Here is a 24,837-nt window from a genome sequence, read left to right as displayed (position 1 = left end):
GTTAACCCAGTGATTTATGGATCGAAACCATCCTCTTCTATCCAGTTTGTTTTCAGCAAACAGAAAAATAAAAACTGCCATAACCCAGAGTTCGATGGATGCCTAAAAAACTGACCTCCCAAGCCAGAGATTGTGAGTTTAAGTCTTCTCAGGGGTGGCTGAAAACAGAGTGTCCCAGCGGAAGCATGCTGGGCCCATAACCCAGAGGTCTATGGATGGAAACCATCCTCTGCTAACAATATTTATTTTTAGATATTAATTGCAACCAGCGATCAAAAAAAGCTAAATATCATGGGCATGTCTCAGTGCCCTTCGTCATTCAATTTTTTTTACTGTTTCTATCAGTTCGTATAGGTCATGCTGATTACACCATGCCCCAGTGGCCTAAAAAGCTGGCCTCCCAAGCCAGGGATTGTGAGTGTAAGTCTTATCAGTGGCGGATGAAAGCAGAGTGTCCCAGCGGAAGCGTGCTGGGCCCCTAACCCAGAGGTCTATGGATCGAAATCATCCTCTGCAATCCATTTTTATTTTTAGAAATTAATTGCAAACATAAATAAAAAATAGCATAATTTCATGGGCATGTCTCAGTTCCCTCTGTGATTCTTTGTTTGACTGCTTCTGTCAGTTTGTATAGGTCACACTGATTACAGAGGCGCAGCGGAAGCGTGATGGCACCGTAACCCAGAGGTCGATGGATCGAAATCACTCTCTGCTATCATGATCAGTTTTGGCAAGTACCCCAGTGGCCTAATGGATAAGGCACTGGCCTTCTAAGCCAGGGATTGTGGGCTCGAGTCCCATCTGGGGTGGATGAAGGCAGTTTGGGAAAGAAGAAGAGAGTTCATGTAACAAAGATGTTGAAGCCATTGTATTTTTAGAAATGAAGTGCAAATAGGGATTAAAAAAAGGATACTTTCATGGGCATCTCTCTGTGCCCTTCGTGATTGTTTTTTTTATCTGCTTCTATCAGTTCGTATAGGTCATGCTGATCACACAGTGCCACAGTGGCCTAAGAAACTGGCCTCCTAATCCATGTATTGTGAGTTCAAGTATTATTTTGGGGTGCCTTAAAGTGGAGTGATGAAGTGGAAGTATGCTGGGCAGTTAACCCAGTGATTTATGGATCGAAACCATCCTCTTCTATCCAGTTTGTTTTCAGCAAACAGAAATATAAAAACTGCCATAACCCAGAGGTCGATGGATGCCTAAAAAACTGACCTCCCAAGCCAGAGATTGTGAGTTTAAGTCTTCTCAGGGGTGGCTGAAAACAGAGTGTCCCAGCGGAAGCATGCTGGGCCCATAACCCAGAGGTCTATGGATGGAAACCATCCTCTGCTAACAATCTTTATTTTTAGAAATTAATTGCAACCAGCGATCAAAAAAAGCTAAATATCATGGGCATGTCTCAGTGTCCTTCGTCATTCTAATTTTTTACTGTTTCTATCAGTTCGTATAGGTCATGCTGATTACACCATGCCCCAGTGGCCTAAAAAACTGGCCTCCCAAGCCAGGGATTGTGAGTGTAAGTCTTATCAGTGGCGGATGAAAGCAGAGTGTCCTAGCGGAAGCGTGCTGGGCCCCTAACCCAGAGGTCTATGGATCGAAACCATCCTCTGCAATCCATTTTTATTTTTATAAATGAATTGCAAACATAAATAAAAAATAGCATAATTTCATGGGCATGTCTCAGTTCCCTCTGTGATTCTTTGTTTGACTGCTTCTGTCAGTTTGTATAGGTCACACTGATTACAGAGGCGCAGCGGAAGAATGATGGCCCCGTAACCCAGAGGTCGATGGATCGAAATCACTCTCTGCTATCAAGGTAAGTTTTGGCAAGTTCCCCAGTGGCCTAATGGATAAGGCACTGGCCTTCTAAGCCAGGGATTGTGGGTTCGAGTCCCATCTGGGGTGGATGAAGGCAGTTTGTGAAAGAAGAAGAGAGTTCATGTAACAAAGATGTTGAAGCTATTGTATTTTTAGAAATGAAGCACAAATAGGGATTAAAAAAAGGATACTTGGGCATCTCTCTGTGCCCTTCGTGATTCTTTTTTTTATCTGCTTCTATCAGTTCGTACAGGTCATGCTGATCACACAGTGCCACAGTGGCCTAAGAAACTGGCCTCCTAATCCATGTATTGTGAGTTCAAGTATTATTTTGGGGTGCCTTAAAGTGGAGTGATGAAGTGGAAGTATGCTGGGCAGTTAACCCAGTGATTTATGGATCGAAACCATCCTCTTCTATCCAGTTTGTTTTCAGCAAACAGAAATATAAAAACTGCCATAACCCAGAGGTCGATGGATGCCTAAAAAAACTGACCTCCCAAGCCAGAGATTGTGAGTTTAAGTCTTCTCAGGGGTGGCTGAAAACAGAGTGTCCCAGCGGAAGCATGCTGGGCCCATAACCCAGAGGTCTATGAATGGAAACCATCCTCTGCTAACAATCTTTCTTTTTAGAAATTAATTGCAACCAGCGATCAAAAAAAGCTAAATATCTTGGGCATGTCTCAGTGTCCTTGGTCATTCTAATTTATTACTGTTTCTATCAGTTCGTATAGGTCATGCTGATTACACCATGCCCCAGTGGCCTAAAAAACTGGCCTCCCAAGCCAGGGATTGTGAGTGTAAGTCTTATCAGTGGCGGATGAAAGCAGAGTGTCCCAGCGGAAGCGTGCTGGGCCCCTAACCCAGAGGTCTATGGATCGAAATCATCCTCTGCAATCCATTTTTATTTTTAGAAATTAATTGCAAACATAAATAAAAAATAGCATAATTTCATGGGCATGTCTCAGTTCCCTCTGTGATTCTTTGTTTGACTGCTTCTGTCAGTTTGTATAGGTCACACTGATTACAGAGGCGCAGCGGAAGCGTGATGGCCCCGTAACCCAGAGGTCGATGGATCGAAATCACTCTCTGCTATCATGATCAGTTTTGGCAAGTACCCCAGTGGCCTAATGGATAAGGCACTGGCCTTCTAAGCCAGGGATTGTGGGCTCGAGTCCCATCTGGGGTGGATGAAGGCAGTTTGGGAAAGAAGAAGAGAGTTCATGTAACAAAGATGTTGAATCCATCGTATTTTTAGAAATGAAGTGCAAATAGGGATTAAAAAAAGGATACTTTCATGGGCATCTCTCTGGGCCCTTCGTGATTGTTTTTTTTATCTGCTTCTATCAGTTCGTATAGGTCATGCTGATCACACAGTGCCACAGTGGCCTAAGAAACTGGCCTCCTAATCCATGTATTGTGAGTTCAAGTATTATTTTGGGGTGCCTTAAAGTGGAGTGATGAAGTGGAAGTATGCTGGGCAGTTAACCCAGTGATTTATGGATTGAAACCATCCTCTTCTATCCAGTTTGTTTTCAGCAAACAGAAATATAAAAACTGCCATAACCCAGAGGTCGATGGATGCCTAAAAAAACTGACCTCCCAAGCCAGAGATTGTGAGTTTAAGTCTTCTCAGGGGTGGCTGAAAACAGAGTGTCCCAGCGGAAGCATGCTGGGCCCATAACCCAGAGGTCTATGGATGGAAACCATCCTCTGCTAACAATCTTTCTTTTTAGAAATGAATTGCAACCAGCGATCAAAAAAAGCTAAATATCATGGGCATGTCTCAGTGTCCTTCGTCATTCTAATTTTTTACTGTTTCTATCAGTTCGTATAGGTCATGCTGATTACACCATGCCCCAGTGGCCTAAAAAACTGGCCTCCCAAGCCAGGGATTGTGAGTGTAAGTCTTATCAGTGGCGGATGAAAGCAGAGTGTCCCAGCGGAAGCGTGCTGGGCCCATATCCCAGAGGTCTATGGATGGAAACCATCCTCTGCAATCCATTTTTATTTTTAGAAATGAATTGCAAACATAAATAAAAAATAGCATAATTTCATGGGCATGTCTCAGTTCCCTCTGTGATTCTTTGTTTGACTGCTTCTGTCAGTTTGTATAGGTCACACTGATTACAGAGGCGCAGCGGAAGCGTGATGGCCCGTAACCCAGAGGTCGATGGATCGAAATCACTCTCTGCTATCAAGGTAAGTTTTGGCAAGTACCCCAGTGGCCTAATGGATAAGGCACTGGCCTTCTAAGCCAGGGATTGTGGGTTCGAGTCCCATCTGGGGTGGATGAAGGCAGTTTGGGAAAGTAGAAGAGAGTTCATGTAACAAAGATGTTGAAGCCATTATATTTTTAGAAATGAAGTGCAAATAGGGATTAAAAAAAGGATACTTTCATGGGCATCTCTCTGTGCCCTTCGTGATTCTTTTTTTTTATCTGCTTCTATCAGTTCGTATAGGTCATGCTGATCACACAGTGCCACAGTGGCCTAAGAAACTGGCCTCCTAATCCATGTATTGTGAGTTCAAGTATTATTTTGGGGTGCCTTAAAGTGGAGTGATGAAGTGGAAGTATGCTGGGCAGTTAACCCAGTGATTTATGGATTGAAACCATCCTCTTCTATCCAGTTTGTTTTCAGCAAACAGAAATATAAAAACTGCCATAACCCAGAGGTCAATGGATGCCTAAAAAACTGACCTCCCAAGCCAGAGATTGTGAGTTTAAGTCTTCTCAGGGGTGGCTGAAAACAGAGTGTCCCAGCGGAAGCATGCTGGGCCCATAACCCAGAGGTCTATGAATGGAAACCATCCTCTGCTAACAATCTTTCTTTTTAGAAATTAATTGCAACCAGCGATCAAAAAAAGCTAAATATCTTGGGCATCTCTCAGTGTCCTTGGTCATTCTAATTTATTACTGTTTCTATCAGTTCGTATAGGTCATGCTGATTACACCATGCCCCAGTGGCCTAAAAAACTGGCCTCCCAAGCCAGGGATTGTGAGTGTAAGTCTTATCAGTGGCGGATGAAAGCAGAGTGTCCCAGCGGAAGCGTGCTGGGCCCATATCCCAGAGGTCTATGGATCGAAACCATCCTCTGCAATCCATTTTTATTTTTAGAAATGAATTGCAAACATAAATAAAAAATAGCATAATTTCATGGGCATGTCTCAGTTCCCTCTGTGATTCTTTGTTTGACTGCTTCTGTCAGTTTGTATAGGTCACACTGATTACAGAGGCGCAGCGGAAGTGTGATGGCCCCGTAACCCAGAGGTCGATGGATCGAAATCACTCTCTGCTATCATGATCAGTTTTGGCAAGTACCCCAGTGGCCTAATGGATAAGGCACTGGCCTTCTAAGCCAGGGATTGTGGGCTCGAGTCCCATCTGGGGTGGATGAAGGCAGTTTGGGAAAGAAGAAGAGAGTTCATGTAACAAAGATGTTGAATCCATCGTATTTTTAGAAATGAAGTGCAAATAGGGATTAAAAAAAGGATACTTTCATGGGCATCTCTCTGGGCCCTTCGTGATTGTTTTTTTTATCTGCTTCTATCAGTTCGTATAGGTCATGCTGATCACACAGTGCCACAGTGGCCTAAGAAACTGGCCTCCTAATCCATGTATTGTGAGTTCAATTATTATTTTGGGGTGCCTTAAAGTGGAGTGATGAAGTGGAAGTATGCTGGGCAGTTAACCCAGTGATTTATGGATCGAAACCATCCTCTTCTATCCAGTTTGTTTTCAGCAAACAGACATATAAAAACTGCCATAACCCAGAGGTCGATGGATGCCTAAAAAAACTGACCTCCCAAGCCAGAGATTGTGAGTTTAAGTCTTCTCAGGGGTGGCTGAAAACAGAGTGTCCCAGCGGAAGCATGCTGGGCCCATAACCCAGAGGTCTATGGATGGAAACCATCCTCTGCTAACAATCTTTCTTTTTAGAAATGAATTGCAACCAGCGATCAAAAAAAGCTAAATATCATGGGCATGTCTCAGTGTCCTTCGTCATTCTAATTTTTTACTGTTTCTATCAGTTCGTATAGGTCATGCTGATTACACCATGCCCCAGTGGCCTAAAAAACTGGCCTCCCAAGCCAGGGATTGTGAGTGTAAGTCTTATCAGTGGCGGATGAAAGCAGAGTGTCCCAGCGGAAGCGTGCTGGGCCCATATCCCAGAGGTCTATGGATCGAAACCATCCTCTGCAATCCATTTTTATTTTTAGAAATGAATTGCAAACATAAATAAAAAATAGCATAATTTCATGGGCATGTCTCAGTTCCCTCTGTGATTCTTTGTTTGACTGCTTCTGTCAGTTTGTATAGGTCACACTGATTACAGAGGCGCAGCGGAAGCGTGATGGCCCCGTAACCCAGAGGTCGATGGATCGAAATCACTCTCTGCTATCAAGGTAAGTTTTGGCAAGTACCCCAGTGGCCTAATGGATAAGGCACTGGCCTTCTAAGCCAGGGATTGTGGGTTCGAGTCCCATCTGGGGTGGATGAAGGCAGTTTGGGAAAGTAGAAGAGAGTTCATGTAACAAAGATGTTGAAGCCATTATATTTTTAGAAATGAAGTGCAAATAGGGATTAAAAAAAGGATACTTTCATGGGCATCTCTCTGTGCCCTTCGTGATTCTTTTTTTTTATCTGCTTCTATCAGTTCGTATAGGTCATGCTGATCACACAGTGCCACAGTGGCCTAAGAAACTGGCCTCCTAATCCATGTATTGTGAGTTCAAGTATTATTTTGGGGTGCCTTAAAGTGGAGTGATGAAGTGGAAGTATGCTGGGCAGTTTACCCAGTGATTTATGGATTGAAACCATCCTCTTCTATCCAGTTTGTTTTCAGCAAACAGAAATATAAAAACTGCCATAACCCAGAGGTCAATGGATGCCTAAAAAACTGACCTCCCAAGCCAGAGATTGTGAGTTTAAGTCTTCTCAGGGGTGGCTGAAAACAGAGTGTCCCAGCGGAAGCATGCTGGGCCCATAACCCAGAGGTCTATGAATGGAAACCATCCTCTGCTAACAATCTTTCTTTTTAGAAATAAATTGCAACCAGCGATCAAAAAAAGCTAAATATCTTGGGCATGTCTCAGTGTCCTTGGTCATTCTAATTTATTACTGTTTCTATCAGTTCGTATAGGTCATGCTGATTACACCATGCCCCAGTGGCCTAAAAAACTGGCCTCCCAAGCCAGGGATTGTGAGTGTAAGTCTTATCAGTGGCGGATGAAAGCAGAGTGTCCCAGCGGAAGCGTGCTGGGCCCATATCACAGAGGTCTATGGATCGAAACCATCCTCTGCAATCCATTTTTATTTTTAGAAATGAATTGCAAACATAAATAAAAAATAGCATAATTTCATCGGCATGTCTCAGTTCCCTCTGTGATTCTTTGTTTGACTGCTTCTGTCAGTTTGTATAGGTCACACTGATTACAGAGGCGCAGCGGAAGTGTGATGGCCCCGTAACCCAGAGGTCGATGGATCGAAATCACTCTCTGCTATCAAGGTAAGTTTTGGCAAGTACCCCAGTGGCCTAATGGATAAGGCACTGGCCTTCTAAGCCAGGGATTGTGGGTTCGAGTCCCATCATGGGTGGATGAAGGCAGTTTGGGAAAGAAGAAGAGAGTTCATGTAACAAAGATGTTGAAGCCGTTGTATTTTTAGAAATGAAGTGCAAATAGGGATTAAAAAAAGGATACTTTCATGGGCATCTCTCTGTGCCCTTCGTGATTCTTTTTTTTTATCTGCTTCTATCAGTTCGTATAGGTCATGCTGATCACACAGTGCCACAGTGGCCTAAGAAACTGGCCTCCTAATCCATGTATTGTGAGTTCAAGTATTATTTTGGGGTGCCTTAAAGTGGAGTGATGAAGTGGAAGTATGCTGGGCAGTTAACCCAGTGATTTATGGATTGAAACCATCCTCTTCTATCCAGTTTGTTTTCAGCAAACAGAAAAATAAAAACTGCCATAACCCAGAGTTCGATGGATGCCTAAAAAACTGACCTCCCAAGCCAGAGATTGTGAGTTTAAGTCTTCTCAGGGGTGGCTGAAAACAGACTGTCCCAGCGGAAGCATGCTGGGCCCATAACCCAGAGGTCTATGGATGGAAACCATCCTCTGCTAACAATATTTATTTTTACATATTAATTGCAACCAGTGATCAAAAAAAGCTAAATATCATGGGCATGTCTCAGTGCCCTTCGTCATTCAATTTTTTTTACTGTTTCTATCAGTTCGTATAGGTCATGCTGATTACACCATGCCCCAGTGGCCTAAAAAACTGGCCTCCCAAGCCAGGGATTGTGAGTGTAAGTCTTATCAGTGGCGGATGAAAGCAGAGTGTCCCAGCGGAAGCGTGCTGGGCCCCTAACCCAGAGGTCTATGGATCGAAATCATCCTCTGCAATCCATTTTTATTTTTAGAAATTAATTGCAAACATAAATAAAAAATAGCATAATTTCATGGGCATGTCTCAGTTCCCTCTGTGATTCTTTGTTTGACTGCTTCTGTCAGTTTGTATAGGTCACACTGATTACAGAGGCGCAGCGGAAGCGTGATGGCCCCGTAACCCAGAGGTCGATGGATCGAAATCACTCTCTGCTATCATGATCAGTTTTGGCAAGTACCCCAGTGGCCTAATGGATAAGGCACTGGCCTTCTAAGCCAGGGATTGTGGGCTCGAGTCCCATCTGGGGTGGATGAAGGCAGTTTGGGAAAGAAGAAGAGAGTTCATGTAACAAAGATGTTGAATCCATCGTATTTTTAGAAATGAAGTGCAAATAGGGATTAAAAAAAGGATACTTTCATGGGCATCTCTCTGGGCCCTTCGTGATTGTTTTTTTTATCTGCTTCTATCAGTTCGTATAGGTCATGCTGATCACACAGTGCCACAGTGGCCTAAGAAACTGGCCTCCTAATCCATGTATTGTGAGTTCAATTATTATTTTGGGGTGCCTTAAAGTGGAGTGATGAAGTGGAAGTATGCTGGGCAGTTAACCCAGTGATTTATGGATTGAAACCATCCTCTTCTATCCAGTTTGTTTTCAGCAAACAGAAATATAAAAACTGCCATAACCCAGAGGTCAATGGATGCCTAAAAAACTGACCTCCCAAGCCAGAGATTGTGAGTTTAAGTCTTCTCAGGGGTGGCTGAAAACAGAGTGTCCCAGCGGAAGCATGCTGGGCCCATAACCCAGAGGTCTATGAATGGAAACCATCCTCTGCTAACAATCTTTCTTTTTAGAAATTAATTGCAACCAGCGATCAAAAAAAGCTAAATATCTTGGGCATGTCTCAGTGTCCTTGGTCATTCTAATTTATTACTGTTTCTATCAGTTCGTATAGGTCATGCTGATTACACCATGCCCCAGTGGCCTAAAAAACTGGCCTCCCAAGCCAGGGATTGTGAGTGTAAGTCTTATCAGTGGCGGATGAAAGCAGAGTGTCCCAGCGGAAGCATGCTGGGCCCATATCCCAGAGGTCTATGGATCGAAACCATCCTCTGCAATCCATTTTTATTTTTAGAAATGAATTGCAAACATAAATAAAAAATAGCATAATTTCATGGGCATGTCTCAGTTCCCTCTGTGATTCTTTGTTTGACTGCTTCTGTCAGTTTGTATAGGTCACACTGATTACAGAGGCGCAGCGGAAGTGTGATGGCCCCGTAACCCAGAGGTCGATGGATCGAAATCACTCTCTGCTATCAAGGTAAGTTTTGTCAAGTACCCCAGTGGCCTAATGGATAAGGCACTGGCCTTCTAAGCCAGGGATTGTGGGTTCGAGTCCCATCTGGGGTGGATGAAGGCAGTTTGGGAAAGAAGAAGAGAGTTCATGTAACAAAGATGTTGAAGCAGTTGTATTTTTAGAAATGAAGTGCAAATAGGGATTAAAAAAAGGATACTTTCATGGGCATCTCTCTGTGCCCTTCGTGATTCTTTTTTTTATCTGCTTCTATCAGTTCGTATAGGTCATGCTGATCACACAGTGCCACAGTGGCCTAAGAAACTGGCCTCCTAATCCATGTATTGTGAGTTCAAGTATTATTTTGGGGTGCCTTAAAGTGGAGTGATGAAGTGGAAGTATGCTGGGCAGTTAACCCAGTGATTTATGGATCGAAACCATCCTCTTCTATCCAGTTTGTTTTCAGCAAACAGAAAAATAAAAACTGCCATAACCCAGAGTTCGATGGATGCCTAAAAAACTGACCTCCCAAGCCAGAGATTGTGAGTTTAAGTCTTCTCAGGGGTGGCTGAAAACAGACTGTCCCAGCGGAAGCATGCTGGGCCCATAACCCAGAGGTCTATGGATGGAAACCATCCTCTGCTAACAATCTTTATTTTTAGAAATTAATTGCAACCAGCGATCAAAAAAAGCTAAATATCATGGGCATGTCTCAGTGTCCTTCGTCATTCTAATTTTTTACTGTTTCTATCAGTTCGTATAGGTCATGCTGATTACACCATGCCCCAGTGGCCTAAAAAACTGGCCTCCCAAGCCAGGGATTGTGAGTGTAAGTCTTATCAGTGGCGGATGAAAGCAGAGTGTCCCAGCGGAAGCGTGCTGGGCCCATAACCCAGAGGTCTATGGATCGAAACCATCCTCTGCAATCCATTTTCATTTTTAGAAATGAATTGCAAACATAAATAAAAAATAGCATAATTTCATGGGCATGTCTCAGTTCCCTCTGTGATTCTTTGTTTGACTGCTTCTGTCAGTTTGTATAGGTCACACTGATTACAGAGGCGCAGCGGAAGCGTGATGGCCCCGTAACCCAGAGGTCGATGGATCGAAATCACTCTCTGCTATCAAGGTAAGTTTTGGCAAGTACCCCAGTGGCCTAATGGATAAGGCACTGGCCTTCTAAGCCAGGGATTGTGGGTTCGAGTCCCATCTGGGGTGGATGAAGGCAGTTTGGGAAAGAAGAAGAGAGTTCATGTAACAAAGATGTTGAAGCCATTGTATTTTTAGAAATGAAGTGCAAATAGGGATTAAAAAAAGGATACTTTCATGGGCATCTCTCTGTGCCCTTCGTGATTCTTTTTTTTTATCTGCTTCTATCAGTTCGTATAGGTCATGCTGATCACACAGTGCCACAGTGGCCTAAGAAACTGGCCTCCTAATCCATGTATTGTGAGTTCAAGTATTATTTTGGGGTGCCTTAAAGTGGAGTGATGAAGTGGAAGTATGCTGGGCAGTTAACCCATTGATTTATGGATCGAAACCATCCTCTTCTATCCAGTTTGTTTTCAGCAAACAGAAATATAAAAACTGCCATAACCCAGAGGTCGATGGATGCCTAAAAAACTGACCTCCCAAGCCAGAGATTGTGAGTTTAAGTCTTCTCAGGGGTGGCTGAAAAAAGAGTGTCCCAGCGGAAGCATGCTGGGCCCATAACCCAGAGGTCTATGGATGGAAACCATCCTCTGCTAACAATCTTTATTTTTAGAAATTAATTGCAACCAGCGATCAAAAAAAGCTAAATATCATGGGCATGTCTCAGTGTCCTTCGTCATTCTAATTTTTTACTGTTTCTATCAGTTCGTATAGGTCATGCTGATTACACCATGCCCCAGTGGCCTAAAAAACTGGCCTCCCAAGCCAGGGATTGTGAGTGTAAGTCTTATCAGTGGCGGATGAAAGCAGAGTGTCCCAGCGGAAGCGTGCTGGGCCAATATCCCAGAGGTCTATGGATCGAAACCATCCTCTGCAATCCATTTTTATTTTTAGAAATGAATTGCAAACATAAATAAAAAATAGCATAATTTCATGGGCATGTCTCAGTTCCCTCTGTGATTCTTTGTTTGACTGCTTCTGTCAGTTTGTATAGGTCACACTGATTACAGAGGCGCAGCGGAAGCGTGATGGCCCCGTAACCCAGAGGTCGATGGATCGAAATCACTCTCTGCTATCAAGGCAAGTTTTGGCAAGTACCCCAGTGGCCTAATGGATAAGGCACTGGCCTCCTAAGCCAGGGATTGAGGGTTCGAGTCCCTTCTGGGGTGGGTTGAAGCAGAGCGGCGCTGTGGAAACGTGCTGGGCGCAGAGGTCGATGAACTGAAGCCATCCTCAGCTTGCAATTTTTATTTTTACAAATTAATTGCAACCAGCGATCAAAAAAAGCTAAATATCATGGGCTTGTCTCAGTGCCCTACGTGATTCTTTTTTTTACTGTTTCTATAAGTTCGTATAGGTCATGCTATAACACCATGCCCCAGATGCCTAAAAAAATGGCCTCCCATGCCAGGGATTGTGAGTTTAAGTCTTGTCAGGGGTGGCTGAAAACAGTCTCCCAGCGGAAGTGTGCTGGGCCCATAACCCAGAGGTCTATGGATCGAAACCATCCAATGCAATCCATTTTTATTTTGAGAAATTAATTGCAACCATAAATAAAAAATAGCATAATTTCATGGGCATGACTCAGTGCCCTCTGTGATTCTTTGTTTGACTGCTTCTGTCAGTTTGTATAGGTCACACTGATTACAGAGGCGCAGCGGAAGCGTGATGGCCCCGTAACCCAGAGGTCGATGGATCGAAATCACTCTCTGCTATCAAGATCAGTTTTGGCAAGTACCCCAGTGGCCTAATGGATAAGGCACTGGCCTTCTAAGCCAGGGATTGTGGGTTCGAGTCCCATCTGGGGTGGATGAAGGCAATTTGGGAAAGAAGAAGAGAGTTCATGTAACAAAGATGTTGAAGCCATCGTATTTTTAGAAATGAAGGGCAAATAGGGATTAAAAAAAGGATACTTTCATGGGCATCTCTCTGTGCCCTTCGTGATTCTTTTTTTTTATCTGCTTCTATCAGTTCGTATAGGTCATGCTGATCACACAGTGCCACAGTGGCCTAAGAAACTGGCCTCCTAATCCATGTATTGTGAGTTCAAGTATTATTTTGGGGTGCCTTAAAGTGGAGTGATGAAGTGGAAGTATGCTGGGCAGTTAACCCAGTGATTTATGGATCGAAACCATCCTCTTCTATCCAGTTTGTTTTCAGCAAACAGAAATATAAAAACTGCCATAACCCAGAGGTCGATGAAATGCCTAAAAAACTGACCTCCCAAGCCAGAGATTGTGAGTTTAAGTCTTCTCAGGGGTGGCTGAAAACAGAGTGTCCCAGCGGAAGCATGCTGGGCCCATAACCCAGAGGTCTATGGATGGAAACCATCCTCTGCTAACAATATTTATTTTTAGATATTAATTGCAACCAGCGATCAAAAAAAGCTAAATATCATGGGCATGTCTCAGTGCCCTTCGTCATTCTAATTTTTTACTGTTTCTATCAGTTCGTATAGGTCATGCTGATTACACCATGCCCCAGTGGCCTAAAAAACTGGCCTCCCAAGCCAGGGGTTGTGAGTGTAAGTCTTATCAGTGGCGGATGAAAGCAGAGTGTCCCAGTGGAAGCGTGCTGGGCCCATATCCCAGAGGTCTATGGATCGAAACCATCCTCTGCAATCCATTTTTATTTTTAGAAATGAATTGCAAACATAAATAAAAAATAGCATAATTTCATGGGCATGTCTCAGTTCCCTCTGTGATTCTTTGTTTGACTGCTTCTGTCAGTTTGTATAGGTCACACTGATTACAGAGGCGCAGCGGAAGCGTGATGGCCCCGTAACCCAGAGGTCGATGGATCGAAATCACTCTCTGCTATCAAGGTAAGTTTTGGCAAGTACCCCAGTGGCCTAATGGATAAGGCACTGGCCTTCTAAGCCAGGGATTGTGGGTTCGAGTCCCATCTGGGGTGGATAAAGGCAGTTTGGGAGAGAAGAAGAGAGTTCATGTAACAAAGATGTTGAAGCCATTGTATTTTTAGAAATGAAGTGCAAAATGGGATTAAAAAAAGGATACTTTCATGGGCATCTCTCTGTGCCCTTCGTGATTCTTTTTTTTTATCTGCTTCTATCAGTTCGTATAGGTCATGCTGATCACACAGTGCCACAGTGGCCTAAGACACTGGACTCCTAATCCATGTATTGTGAGTTCAAGTATTATTTTGGGGTGCCTTAAAGTGGAGTGATGAAGTGGAAGTATGCTGGGCAGTTAACCCAGTGATTTATGGATCGAAACCATCCTCTTCTATCCAGTTTGTTTTCAGCTAACAGAAATATAAAAACTGCCATAACCAAGAGGTCGATGGATGCCTAAAAAACTGACCTCCCAAGCCAGAGATTGTGAGTTTAAGTCTTCTCAGGGGTGGCTGAAAACAGAGTGTCCCAGCGGAAGCATGCTGGGCCCATAACCCAGAGGTCTATGGATGGAAACCATCCTCTGCTAACAATCTTTATTTTTAGAAATTAATTGCAACCAGCGATCAAAAAAAGCTAAATATCATGGGCATGTCTCAGTGTCCTTCGTCATTCTAATTTTTTACTGTTTCTATCAGTTCGTATAGGTCATGCTGATTACACCATGCCCCAGTGGCCTAAAAAACTGGCCTCCCAAGCCAGGGATTGTGAGTGTAAGTCTTATCAGTGGCGGATGAAAGCAGAGTGTCCCAGCGGAAGCGTGCTGGGCCCATATCCCAGAGGTCTATGGATCGAAACCATCCTCTGCAATCCATTTTTATTTTTAGAAATGAATTGCAAACATAAATAAAAAATAGCATAATTTCATGGGCATGTCTCAGTTCCCTCTGTGATTCTTTGTTTGACTGCTTCTGTCAGTTTGTATAGGTCACACTGATTACAGAGGCGCAGCGGAAGCGTGATGGCCCCGTAACCCAGAGGTCGATGGATCGAAATCACTCTCTGCTATCAAGGTAAGTTTTGGCAAGTACCCCAGTGGCCTAATGGATAAGGCACTGGCCTTCTAAGCCAGGGATTGTGGGTTCAAGTATTATTTTGGGGTGCCTTAAAGTGGAGTGATGAAGTGGAAGTATGCTGAGCAGTTAACCCAGTGATTTATGGATCGAAATCATCCTCTTCTATCAAATTTGTTTTCAGCAAACAGAAATATAAAAACTGCTAACAATCTTTATTTTTACAAATTAATTGCAACCAGCGTTCAAAAAAAGCTAAATATCATGGGCATGTATCAGTGCCCTAAGAAATTCTTTTTTTTACTGTTTCTATCAGTTTGTATAGGTCATGCTATAACACCATGCCCCAGATGCCTAAAAAACTGACCTCCCATGCCAGGGATTGTGAGTTTAAGTCTTGTCAGGGGCGGCTGCAGAGTTTCCCAGCGGAAGCGTGCTGGTCCCATAACCCAGAGGTCCACTGCTAACAATCTTTATTTTTACAAATTAATTGCAACCAGCGTTCAAAAAAAGCTAAATATCATGGGCATGTCTCAGTGCCGTAAGTGATTCTTTTTTTTTACTGTTTCTATCAGTTTGTATAGGTCATGCTATAACACCATGCCCCAGATGCCTAAAAAACTGGCCTCCCATGCCAGGGATTGTGAGTTTAAGTCTTGTCAGGGGCGGCTGCAGAGTTTCCCAGCGGAAGCGTGCTGGGCCCATAACCCAGAGGTCGATGGATGGAAACCATCCTCTGCTATCCAGTTTTATTTTTAGCAATGAAGTGCCAACATAAATGAAAAAAAGCATAATTTCATGGGCATTTCTCGTTGCCTTCCATTATATATTTTCCTTACTGCTTCTATCAGTTCGTATAGGTCATGCTATCTTCACAGTGCCCCAGTGGACTAATGGATAAGGCACTGGCATCCTAAGCCAGGGATTGAGGGTTCGTGTCCCTTCTGGGGTGGGTTGAAGCAGAGCGGCGCTGTGGAAACGTGCTGGGCCCAGAGGTCGATGAACTGAAGCCATCCTCAGCTTGCAATTTTTATTTTTAGAAATTAATTGCAAACAGCGATCAAAAAAAGCAAAATATCATGGGCTTGTCCCAGTGCCCTACGTGATTCTTTTTTTTACTGTTTCTATAAGTTCGTATAGGTCATGCTATAACACCATGCCCCAGATGCCTAAATAAATGGCCTCCCATGCCAGGGATTGTGAGTTTAAGTCTTCTCAGGGGTGGCTGAAAACATATTGTCCCAGCGGAAGCGTGCTGGGCCCATAACCCAGAGGCCTATAGATCGAAACCATTCTCTGCGATCCATTTTAATTTTCAGAAATTAAACTGCAACCAGGGATTAAAAAATAGCATAATTTCATGGGCATGTCTCAGTTCCCTCTGTGATTCTTTGTTTGACTGCTTCTGTCAGTTTGTATAGGTCACACTGATTACAGAGGCGCAGCGGAAGCGTGATGGCCCCGTAACCCAGAGGTCGATGGATCGAAATCACTCTCTGCTATCAAGGTAGGTTTTGGCAAGTACCCCAGTGGCCTAATGGATAAGGCACTGGCCTTCTAAGCCAGGGATTGTGGGTTAGAGTCCCATCTGGGGTGGATGAAGGCAGTTTGGGAAAGAAGAAGAGAGTTCATGTAACAAAGATGTTGAAGCCATTGTATTTTTAGAAATGAAGTGCAAATAGGGATTTAAAAAAGGATACTTTCATGGGCATCTCTCTGTGCCCTTCGTGATTCTTTTTTTTATCTGCTTCTATCAGTTCGTATAGGTCATGCTGATCACACAGTGCCACAGTGGCCTAAGAAACTGGCCTCCTAATCCATGTATTGTGAGTTCAAGTATTATTTTGGGGTGCCTTAAAGTGGAGTGATGAAGTGGAAGTATGCTGGGCAGTTAACCCAGTGATTTATGGATCGAAACCATCCTCTTCTATCCAGTTTTTTTTCAGCAAACAGAAATATAAAAACTGCCATAACCCAGAGGTCGATGGATGCCTAAAAAACTGACCTCCCAAGCCAGAGATTGTGAGTTTAAGTCTTCTCAGGGGTGGCTGAAAACAGAGTGTCCCAGCGGAAGCATGCTGGGCCCATAACCCAGAGGTCTATGGATGGAAACCATCCTCTGCTAACAATCTTTATTTTTAGAAATTAATTGCAACCAGCGATCAAAAAAAGCTAAATATCATGGGCATTTCTCAGTGTCCTTCGTCATTCTAATTTTTTACTGTTTCTATCAGTTCGTATAGGTCATGCTGATTACACCACGCCCCAGTGGCCTAAAAAACTGGCCTCCCAAGCCAGGGATTGTGAGTGTAAGTCTTATCAGTGGCGGATGAAAGCAGAGTGTCCCAGCGGAAGCGTGCTGGGCCCATAACCCAGAGGTCTATGGATCGAAACCATCCTCTGCAATCCATTTTTATTTTTAGAAATGAATTGCAACCATAAATAAAAAATTGCATAATTTCATGGGCATGTCTCAGTTCCCTCTGTGATTCTTTGTTTGACTGCTTCTGTCAGTTTGTATAGGTCACACTGATTACAGAGGCGCAGCGGAAGCGTGATGGCCCCGTAACCCAGAGGTCGATGGATCGAAATCACTCTCTGCTATCAAGGTAGGTTTTGGCAAGTACCCCAGTGGCCTAATGGATAAGGCACTGGCCTTCTAAGCCAGGGATTGTGGGTTCGAGTCCCATTTGGGGTGGATGAAGGCAGTTTGGGAAAGAAGAAGAGAGTTCATGTAACAAAGATGTTGAAGCCATTGTATTTTTAGAAATGAAGTGCAAATAGGGATTAAAAAAGGATACTTTCATGGGCATCTCTCTGTGCCCTTCGTGATTCTTTTTTTTTATCTGCTTCTATCAGTTCGTATAGGTCATGCTGATCACACAGTGCCACAGTGGCCTAAGAAACTGGCCTCCTAATCCATGTATTGTGAGTTCAAGTATTATTTTGGGGTGCCTTAAAGTGGAGTGATGAAGTGGAAGTATGCTGGGCAGTTAACCCAGTGATTTATGGATCGAAACCATCCTCTTCTATCCAGTTTGTTTTCAGCAAACAGAAATATAAAAACTGCCATAACCCAGAGGTCGATGGATGCCTAAAAAACTGACCTCCCAAGCCAGAGATTGTGAGTTTAAGTCTTCTCAGGGGTGGCTGAAAACAGAGTGTCCCAGCGGAAGCATGCTGGGCCCATAACCCAGAGGTCTATGGATGGAAACCATCCTCTGCTAACAATCTTTATTTTTAGAAATTAATTGCAACCAGCGATCAAAAAAAGCTAAATATCATGGGCATTTCTCAGTGTCCTTCGTCATTCTAATTTTTTACTGTTTCTATCAGTTCGTATAGGTCATGCTGATTACACCACGCCCCAGTGGCCTAAAAAACTGGCCTCCCAAGCCAGGGATTGTGAGTGTAAGTCTTATCAGTGGCGGATGAAAGCAGAGTGTCCCAGCGGAAGCGTGCTGGGCCCATAACCCAGAGGTCTATGGATCGAAACCATCCTCTGCAATCCATTTTCATTTTTAGAAATGAATTGCAACCATAAATAAAAAATAGCATAATTTCATGGGCATGTCTCAGTTCCCTCTGTGATTCTTTGTTTGACTGCTTCTGTCAGTTTGTATAGGTCACACTGATTACAGAGGCGCAGCAGAAGCGTGATGGCCCCGTAACCCAGATGTCGATGGATCGAAATCACTCTCTGCTATCAAGGTAGTTTTTGGCAAGTACCCCAGTGGCCTAATGGATAAGGCACTGGCCTTCTAAGCCAGGGATTGTGGGTTCGAGTCCCATCTGGGGTGGATGAAGGCAGTTTGGGAAAGAAGAAGAGAGTTCATGTAACAAAGATGTTGAAGCCATTGTATTTTTAGAAATGAAGTGCAAATAGGGATTAAAAAAAGGATACTTTCATGGGCATCTCTCTGTGCCCTTCGTGATTCTTTTTTTTATCTGCTTCTATCAGTTCGTATAGGTCATGCTGATCACACAGTGCCACAGTGGCCTAAGACACTGGACTCCTAATCCATGTATTGTGAGTTCAAGTATTATTTTGGGGTGCCTTAAAGTGGAGTGATGAAGTGGAAGTATGCTGGGCAGTTAACCCAGTGATTTATGGATCGAAACCATCCTCTTCTATCCAGTTTGTTTTCAGCAAACAGAAATATAAAAACTGCCATAACCCAGAGGTCGATGGATGCCTAAAAAACTGACCTCCCAAGCCAGAGATTGTGAGTTTAAGTCTTCTCAGGGGTGGCTGAAAACAGAGTGTCCCAGCGGAAGCATGCTGGGCCCATAACCCAGAGGTCTATGGATGGAAACCATTCTCTGCTAACAATCTTTATTTTTAGAAATTAATTGCAACCAGCGATCAAAAAAAGCTAAATATCATGGGCATGTCTCAGTTTCCTTCGTCATTCTAATTTTTTACTGTTTCTATCAGTTCGTATAGGTCATGCTGATTACACCATGCCCCAGTGGCCTAAAAAACTGGCCTCCCAAGCCAGGGATTGTGAGTGTAAGTCTTATCAGTGGCGGATGAAAACAGAGTGTCCCAGCGGAAGCGTGCTGGGCCCATAACCCAGAGGTCTATCGATCGAAACCATCCTTTGCAATCCATTTTTATTTTTAGAAATGAATTGCAACCATAAATAAAAAATAGCATAATTTCATGGGCATGTCTCAGTTCCCTCTGTGATTCTTTGTTTGACTGCTTCTGTCAGTTTGTATAGGTCACACTGATTACAGAGGCGCAGCGGAAGCGTGATGGCCCCGTAACCCAGAGGTCGATGGATCGAAATCACTCTCTGCTATCAAGGTAGGTTTTGGCAAGTACCCCAGTGGCATAATGGATAAGGCACTGGCCTTCTAAGCAAGGGATTGTGGGTTCGAGTCCCATCTGGGGTGGATGAAGGCAGTTTGGGAAAGAAGAAGAGAGTTCATGTAACAAAGAGGTTGAAGCCTTTGTATTTTTAGAAATGAAGTGCAAATAGGGATTAAAAAAAGGATACTTTCATGGGCATCTCTCTGTGCCCTTCGTGATTGTTTTTTTTATCTGCTTCTATCAGTTCGTATAGGTCATGCTGATCACACAGTGCCTCAGTGGCCTAAGAAACTGGCCTCCTAATCCATGTATTGTGAGTTCAAGTATTATTTTGGGGTGCCTTAAAGTGGAGTGATGAAGTGGAAGTATGCTGGGCAGTTAAACCAGTGATTTATGGATCGAAACCATCCTCTTCTATCCAGTTTGTTTTCAGCAAACAGAAATATAAGAACTGCCATAACCCAGAGGTCGATGGATGCCTAAAAAATTGACCTCCCAGGCCAGAGATTGTGAGTTTAAGTCTTCTCAGGGGTGGCTGAAAACAGAGTGTCCCAGCGGAAGCATGCTGGGCCCATAACCCAGAGGTCTATGGATGGAAACCATCCTCTGCTAACAATCTTTATTTTTAGAAATTAATTGCAACCAGCGATCAAAAAAAGCTAAATATAATGGGCATGTCTCCGTGTCCTTCGTCATTCTAATTTTTTACTGTTTCTATCAGTTCGTATAGGTCATGCTGATTACACCATGCCCCAGTGGCCTAAAAAACTGGCCTCCCAAGCCAGGGATTGTGAGTGTAAGTCTTATCAGTGGCGGATGAAAACAGAGTGTCCCAGCGGAAGCATGCTGGGCCCATAACCCAGAGGTCTATGGATCGAAACCATCCTCTGCAATCCATTTTTATTTTTAGAAATGAATTGCAACCATAAATAAAAAATTGCATAATTTCATGGGCATGTCTCAGTTCCCTCTGTGATTCTTTGTTTGACTGCTTCTGTCAGTTTGTATAGGTCACACTGATTACAGAGGCGCAGCGGAAGCGTGATGGCCCCGTAACCCAGAGGTCGATGGATTGAAATCACTCTCTGCTATCAAGGTAGGTTTTGGCAAGTACCCCAGTGGCCTAATGGATAAGGCACTGGCCTTCTAAGCCAGGGATTGTGGGTTCGAGTCCCATCTGGGGTGGATGAAGGCAGTTTGGGAAAGAAGAAGAGAGTTCATGTAACAAAGATGTTGAAGCCATTGTATTTTTAGAAATGAAGCACAAATAGGGATTAAAAAAAGGATACTTTCATGGGCATCTCTCTGTGCCCTTCGTGATTCTTTTTTTTATCTGCTTCTATCAGTTCGTATAGGTCATGCTGATCACACAGTGCCACAGTGGCCTAAGAAACTGGCCTCCTAATCCATGTATTGTGAGTTCAAGTATTATTTTGGGGTGCCTTAAAGTGGAGTGATGAAGTGGAAGTATGCTGGGCAGTTAACCCAGTGATTTATGGATTGAAACCATCCTCTTCTATCCAGTTTGTTTTCAGCAAACAGAAATATAAAAACTGCCATAACCCAGAGGTCGATGGATGCCTAAAAAACTGACCTCCCAAGCCAGAGATTGTGAGTTTAAGTCTTCTCAGGGGTGGCTGAAAACAGAGTGTCCCAGCGGAAGCATGCTGGGCCCATAACCCAGAGGTCTATGGATGGAAACCATCCTCTGCTAACAATCTTTATTTTTAGAAATTAATTGCAACCAGCGATCAAAAAAAGCTAAATATCATGGGCATTTCTCAGTGTCCTTCGTCATTCTAATTTTTTACTGTTTCTATCAGTTCGTATAGGTCATGCTGATTACACCACGCCCCAGTGGCCTAAAAAACTGGCCTCCCAAGCCAGGGATTGTGAGTGTAAGTCTTATCAGTGGCGGATGAAAGCAGAGTGTCCCAGCGGAAGCGTGCTGGGCCCATAACCCAGAGGTCTATGGATCGAAACCATCCTCTGCAATCCATTTTCATTTTTAGAAATGAATTGCAACCATAAATAAAAAATAGCATAATTTCATGGGCATGTCTCAGTTCCCTCTGTGATTCTTTGTTTGACTGCTTCTGTCAGTTTGTATAGGTCACACTGATTACAGAGGCGCAGCAGAAGCGTGATGGCCCCGTAACCCAGATGTCGATGGATCGAAATCACTCTCTGCTATCAAGGTAGTTTTTGGCAAGTACCCCAGTGGCCTAATGGATAAGGCACTGGCCTTCTAAGCCAGGGATTGTTGGTTCGAGTCCCATCTGGGGTGGATGAAGGCAGTTTGGGAAAGAAGAAGAGAGTTCATGTAACAAAGATGTATTTTTAGAAATGAAGCACAAATAGGGATTAAAAAAAGGATACTTTCATGGGCATCTCTCTGTGCCCTTCGTGATTCTTTTTTTTATCTGCTTCTATCAGTTCGTATAGGTCATGCTGATCACACAGTGCCACAGTGGCCTAAGAAACTGGCCTCCTAATCCATGTATTGTGAGTTCAAGTATTATTTTGGGGTGCCTTAAAGTGGAGTGATGAAGTGGAAGTATGCTGGGCAGTTAACCCAGTGATTTATGGATCGAAACCATCCTCTTCTATCCAGTTTGTTTTCAGCAAACAGAAATATAAAAACTGCCATAACCCAGAGGTCGATGGATGCCTAAAAAACTGACCTCCCAAGCCAGAGATTGTGAGTTTAAGTCTTCTCAGGGGTGGCTGAAAACAGAGTGTCCCAGCGGAAGCATGCTGGGCCCATAACCCAGAGGTCTATGGATGGAAACCATCCTCTGCTAACAATCTTTATTTTTAGAAATTAATTGCAACCAGCGATCAAAAAAAGCTAAATATCATGGGCATTTCTCAGTGTCCTTCGTCATTCTAATTTTTTACTGTTTCTATCAGTTCGTATAGGTCATGCTGATTACACCACGCCCCAGTGGCCTAAAAAACTGGCCTCCCAAGCCAGGGATTGTGAGTGTAAGTCTTATCAGTGGCGGATGAAAGCAGAGTGTCCCAGCGGAAGCGTGCTGGGCCCATAACCCAGAGGTCTATGGATCGAAACCATCCTCTGCAATCCATTTTCATCTTTAGAAATGAATTGCAACCATAAATAAAAAATAGCATAATTTCATGGGCATGTCTCAGTTCCCTCTGTGATTCTTTGTTTGACTGCTTCTGTCAGTTTGTATAGGTCACACTGATTACAGAGGCGCAGCGGAAGCGTGATGGCCCCGTAACCCAGAGGTCGATGGATCGAAATCACTCTCTGCTATCAAGGTAGGTTTCGGCAAGTACCCCAGTGGCCTAATGGATAAGGCACTGGCCTTCTAAGCCAGGGATTGTGGGTTCGAGTCCCATCTGGGGTGGATGAAGGCAGTTTGGGAAAGAAGAAGAGAGTTCATGTAACAAAGATGTATTTTTAGAAATGAAGCACAAATAGGGATTAAAAAAAGGATACTTTCATGGGCATCTCTCTGTGCCCTTCGTGATTCTTTTTTTTATCTGCTTCTATCAGTTCGTATAGGTCATGCTGATCACACAGTGCCACAGTGGCCTAAGAAACTGGCCTCCTAATCCATGTATTGTGAGTTCAAGTATTATTTTGGGGTGCCTTAAAGTGGAGTGATGAAGTGGAAGTATGCTGGGCAGTTAACCCAGTGATTTATGGATCGAAACCATCCTCTTCTATCCAGTTTGTTTTCAGCAAACAGAAATATAAAAACTGCCATAACCCAGAGGTCGATGGATGCCTAAAAAACTGACCTCCCAAGCCAGAGATTGTGAGTTTAAGTCTTCTCAGGGGTGGCTGAAAACAGAGTGTCCCAGCGGAAGCATGCTGGGCCCATAACCCAGAGGTCTATGGATGGAAACCATCCTCTGCTAACAATCTTTATTTTTAGAAATTAATTGCAACCAGCGATCAAAAAAAGCTAAATATCATGGGCATTTCTCAGTGTCCTTCGTCATTCTAATTTTTTACTGTTTCTATCAGTTCGTATAGGTCATGCTGATTACACCACGCCCCAGTGGCCTAAAAAACTGGCCTCCCAAGCCAGGGATTGTGAGTGTAAGTCTTATCAGTGGCGGATGAAAGCAGAGTGTCCCAGCGGAAGCGTGCTGGGCCCATAACCCAGAGGTCTATGGATCGAAACCATCCTCTGCAATCCATTTTCATCTTTAGAAATGAATTGCAACCATAAATAAAAAATAGCATAATTTCATGGGCATGTCTCAGTTCCCTCTGTGATTCTTTGTTTGACTGCTTCTGTCAGTTTGTATAGGTCACACTGATTACAGAGGCGCAGCAGAAGCGTGATGGCCCCGTAACCCAGAGGTCGATGGAACGAAATCACTCTCTGCTATCAAAGTAGTTTTTGGCAAGTACCACAGTGGCCTAATGGATAAGGCACTGGCCTTCTAAGCCAGGGATTGTGGGTTCGAGTCCCATCTGGGGTGGATGAAGGCAGTTTGGGAAAGAAGAAGAGAGTTCATGTAACAAAGATGTTGAAGCCATTGTATTTTTAGAAATGAAGTACAAATAGGGATTAAAAAAAGGATACTTTCATGGGCATCTCTCTGTGCCCTTCGTGATTCTTTTTTTTATCTGCTTCTATCAGTTCGTATAGGTCATGCTGATCACACAGTGCCACAGTGGCCTAAGACACTGGACTCCTAATCCATGTATTGTGAGTTCAAGTATTATTTTGGGGTGCCTTAAAGTGGAGTGATGAAGTGGAAGTATGCTGGGCAGTTAACCCAGTGATTTATGGATCGAAACCATCCTCTTCTATCCAGTTTGTTTTCAGCAAACAGAAATATAAAAACTGCCATAACCCAGAGGTCGATGGATGCCTAAAAAACTGACCTCCCAAGCCAGAGATTGTGAGTTTAAGTCTTCTCAGGGGTGGCTGAAAACAGAGTGTCCCAGCGGAAGCATGCTGGGCCCATAACCCAGAGGTCTATGGATGGAAACCATTCTCTGCTAACAATCTTTATTTTTAGAAATTAATTGCAACCAGCGATCAAAAAAAGCTAAATATCATGGGCATGTCTCAGTTTCCTTCGTCATTCTAATTTTTTACTGTTTCTATCAGTTCGTATAGGTCATGCTGATTACACCATGCCCCAGTGGCCTAAAAAACTGGCCTCCCAAGCCAGGGATTGTGAGTGTAAGTCTTATCAGTGGCGGATGAAAGCAGAGTGTCCCAGCGGAAGCGTGCTGGGCCCATAACCCAGAGGTCTATCGATCGAAACGATCCTTTGCAATCCATTTTTATTTTTAGAAATGAATTGCAACCATAAATAAAAAATAGCATAATTTCATGGGCATGTCTCAGTTCCCTCTGTGATTCTTTGTTTGACTGCTTCTGTCAGTTTGTATAGGTCACACTGATTACAGAGGCGCAGCGGAAGCGTG

The 24,837-nt window shown here is 43.6% G+C and overlaps 20 non-coding genes across 20 annotated transcripts; all 20 read left to right on the top strand.

Annotated features, from left to right (window-relative positions):
• Positions 1–736: 736 nt before the first annotated feature.
• Positions 737–809, top strand: trnar-ucu (transfer RNA arginine (anticodon UCU)). The gene has a single exon. It is a non-coding gene; the product is annotated as a tRNA-Arg (tRNA).
• A 1,029-nt stretch (positions 810–1,838) lies between these two features.
• Positions 1,839–1,911, top strand: trnar-ucu (transfer RNA arginine (anticodon UCU)). The gene has a single exon. It is a non-coding gene; the product is annotated as a tRNA-Arg (tRNA).
• A 1,026-nt stretch (positions 1,912–2,937) lies between these two features.
• On the top strand, positions 2,938–3,010 carry trnar-ucu (transfer RNA arginine (anticodon UCU)). The gene has a single exon. It is a non-coding gene; the product is annotated as a tRNA-Arg (tRNA).
• A 1,029-nt stretch (positions 3,011–4,039) lies between these two features.
• On the top strand, positions 4,040–4,112 carry trnar-ucu (transfer RNA arginine (anticodon UCU)). The gene has a single exon. It is a non-coding gene; the product is annotated as a tRNA-Arg (tRNA).
• A 1,030-nt stretch (positions 4,113–5,142) lies between these two features.
• trnar-ucu (transfer RNA arginine (anticodon UCU)) lies at positions 5,143–5,215 on the top strand. The gene has a single exon. It is a non-coding gene; the product is annotated as a tRNA-Arg (tRNA).
• Positions 5,216–6,245: 1,030 nt separating this feature from the next.
• On the top strand, positions 6,246–6,318 carry trnar-ucu (transfer RNA arginine (anticodon UCU)). The gene has a single exon. It is a non-coding gene; the product is annotated as a tRNA-Arg (tRNA).
• A 1,030-nt stretch (positions 6,319–7,348) lies between these two features.
• trnar-ucu (transfer RNA arginine (anticodon UCU)) lies at positions 7,349–7,421 on the top strand. Its single transcript has one exon. It is a non-coding gene; the product is annotated as a tRNA-Arg (tRNA).
• A 1,031-nt stretch (positions 7,422–8,452) lies between these two features.
• On the top strand, positions 8,453–8,525 carry trnar-ucu (transfer RNA arginine (anticodon UCU)). Its single transcript has one exon. It is a non-coding gene; the product is annotated as a tRNA-Arg (tRNA).
• A 1,029-nt stretch (positions 8,526–9,554) lies between these two features.
• On the top strand, positions 9,555–9,627 carry trnar-ucu (transfer RNA arginine (anticodon UCU)). Its single transcript has one exon. It is a non-coding gene; the product is annotated as a tRNA-Arg (tRNA).
• Positions 9,628–10,656: 1,029 nt separating this feature from the next.
• On the top strand, positions 10,657–10,729 carry trnar-ucu (transfer RNA arginine (anticodon UCU)). The gene has a single exon. It is a non-coding gene; the product is annotated as a tRNA-Arg (tRNA).
• Positions 10,730–11,759: 1,030 nt separating this feature from the next.
• trnar-ccu (transfer RNA arginine (anticodon CCU)) lies at positions 11,760–11,832 on the top strand. Its single transcript has one exon. It is a non-coding gene; the product is annotated as a tRNA-Arg (tRNA).
• Positions 11,833–12,399: 567 nt separating this feature from the next.
• trnar-ucu (transfer RNA arginine (anticodon UCU)) lies at positions 12,400–12,472 on the top strand. Its single transcript has one exon. It is a non-coding gene; the product is annotated as a tRNA-Arg (tRNA).
• A 1,031-nt stretch (positions 12,473–13,503) lies between these two features.
• On the top strand, positions 13,504–13,576 carry trnar-ucu (transfer RNA arginine (anticodon UCU)). Its single transcript has one exon. It is a non-coding gene; the product is annotated as a tRNA-Arg (tRNA).
• A 2,537-nt stretch (positions 13,577–16,113) lies between these two features.
• On the top strand, positions 16,114–16,186 carry trnar-ucu (transfer RNA arginine (anticodon UCU)). Its single transcript has one exon. It is a non-coding gene; the product is annotated as a tRNA-Arg (tRNA).
• A 1,029-nt stretch (positions 16,187–17,215) lies between these two features.
• On the top strand, positions 17,216–17,288 carry trnar-ucu (transfer RNA arginine (anticodon UCU)). The gene has a single exon. It is a non-coding gene; the product is annotated as a tRNA-Arg (tRNA).
• A 1,029-nt stretch (positions 17,289–18,317) lies between these two features.
• trnar-ucu (transfer RNA arginine (anticodon UCU)) lies at positions 18,318–18,390 on the top strand. Its single transcript has one exon. It is a non-coding gene; the product is annotated as a tRNA-Arg (tRNA).
• Positions 18,391–20,521: 2,131 nt separating this feature from the next.
• Positions 20,522–20,594, top strand: trnar-ucu (transfer RNA arginine (anticodon UCU)). The gene has a single exon. It is a non-coding gene; the product is annotated as a tRNA-Arg (tRNA).
• A 1,029-nt stretch (positions 20,595–21,623) lies between these two features.
• Positions 21,624–21,696, top strand: trnar-ucu (transfer RNA arginine (anticodon UCU)). The gene has a single exon. It is a non-coding gene; the product is annotated as a tRNA-Arg (tRNA).
• A 1,017-nt stretch (positions 21,697–22,713) lies between these two features.
• Positions 22,714–22,786, top strand: trnar-ucu (transfer RNA arginine (anticodon UCU)). Its single transcript has one exon. It is a non-coding gene; the product is annotated as a tRNA-Arg (tRNA).
• A 1,017-nt stretch (positions 22,787–23,803) lies between these two features.
• Positions 23,804–23,876, top strand: trnar-ucu (transfer RNA arginine (anticodon UCU)). Its single transcript has one exon. It is a non-coding gene; the product is annotated as a tRNA-Arg (tRNA).
• Positions 23,877–24,837: the final 961 nt, after the last annotated feature.

This window comes from Salmo trutta, chromosome 8, assembly GCF_901001165.1.
Source record: "Salmo trutta chromosome 8, fSalTru1.1, whole genome shotgun sequence".
NCBI classification, from domain to species: Eukaryota; Metazoa; Chordata; class Actinopteri; order Salmoniformes; family Salmonidae; genus Salmo; species Salmo trutta.
Note: the sequence above shows the minus strand (reverse complement) of the source record. Positions and strands in the feature narration are given on the sequence as shown.